The sequence below is a fragment of the Nicotiana sylvestris genome, chromosome 2 (assembly GCF_000393655.2).
Source record: "Nicotiana sylvestris chromosome 2, ASM39365v2, whole genome shotgun sequence".
In the NCBI taxonomy this organism is placed as follows: Eukaryota; Viridiplantae; Streptophyta; class Magnoliopsida; order Solanales; family Solanaceae; genus Nicotiana; species Nicotiana sylvestris.
In genome coordinates, this window is record NC_091058.1 from 118,176,472 (window position 1) to 118,178,240 (window position 1,769).

A 1,769-nucleotide genomic window follows, 5' to 3' on the forward strand; every position below is an offset into this window, starting at 1 on the left:
GTGGAAGGATGCGTTTCAGCACTTGCTGACCCACTTCAAATTTCCGGGGATACACCTTTTTGTTGTATGCTCTTGCCATTCTCTTTTGATATAACTGGCCATGGCACACAACTGCCAATCTCTTTTCATCAATCAAGTTCAACTGCTCCAAACGGGTTTTGACCCACTCATCATCATCAATCTCAGCCTCAGCGACAATCCGAAGGGACGTGATTTCAACTTCCGCCGGTATTACTACTTCAGTTCCATATACCAACAAATAAGGAGTTGCACCTACTGAAGTACGGACAGTAGTGCGATAACCCAGCAACGCAAATGGTAATTTTTTGTGCCATTGCCTAGAACCTTCCACCATTTTCCGAAGTATTTTCTTTATATTTTTGTTGGCTGCCTCAACTGCTCCATTCGCCTTGGGACGATATGGGGTAGAATTGCGGTGTGTAATCTTAAACTGTTGACATACCTCTTTCATCAAATTGCTGTTAAGATTAGCACCGTTATCTGTGATGATCACCTTCGGGATTCCAAATCGACAGATGATATGTGAGTGAACAAAATTGACCACTGCTTTCTTAGTCACAGACTTGAAAGTTTTGGCCTCAACCCATTTGGTGAAATAATCAATGGCTACCAGAATGAACCTATGCCCGTTGGATGCTGCTGGCTCAGTTGGTCCAATAATATCCATGCCCCAAGCGATGAAAGGCCATGACGCTGACATTGTGTGTAATTCCGATGGCGAAGAATGAATAAAATCTCCGTGTATCTAGCACTAATGACATTTGCGCACAAAACTAATACAATCTCGCTCCATGGTGAGCCAATAATAACCTGCTCGGAGAATTTTCTTTGCCAACACATATCCACTCATATGTGCTCCGCAAACTCCTGAATGTACTTCGGACATGACAGACGTAGCTTGTCTAGCATCTATGCATCTTAACAATCCCAGGTCTAGTGTTCTTTTGTACAAAACTCCTCCACTCAAGAAAAATCCGCTTACAAACCGTCGAATTGTTCTCTTTTGATCCCCCGTGGCTTGCACTGGGTATATCCCCATTCTGATGTATTCCTTGATATCATGGAACCACGGTTCACCATCAAATTCCTCTTCAATCATGTTGTAGTAAGCATGTTGATCGTACTTGAATGTGCAAAGGATCGACATAGGCTTTGTCCGGATGGTGCAGCATTGACGCTAGGGTAGCCAAAGCATCGACGACCTCATTATGGACCCTTGGAATATGCCTGACTCCAATGATCTAAACCATTAAAAAGATCATGCAAGCATTGTGGGTATGGTATGAGCTTCAGATCTCGCGTTTCCCATTCTCCATGAATTTGGTGCACCAGAAGATCCGAGTCTCCCAAGACCAGAACTTCCCGGACATTCATGTCTGCAGCTAGCCTCAAACCCAAAATGCATGCCTCGTATTCAGCCATATTGTTGGTGCAATAAAACTGAAGTTGAGCCGTAACAGGATAGTGATGCCCTATTTCAGAAATAAACACAACTCCTATTCCGACTCCTTTCATGTTAGCAGCCCCATCAAAGAAAAGTTTCCAACCTGGTTTTTCGGCCTGTTCTAGTTCATCAATGTGCATCACCTCTTCATCAGGAAAATAAGTCCTCAGTGGCTCATACTCTTCATCGACCGGGTTCTCGGCCAAATGATCGGCCAATGCTTGGGCTTTCATCGCAGTCCGAGTCACATAGATTATGTCAAACTCTGTGAGCAAAATCTGCCATTTTACAAGTCTTCCTATCG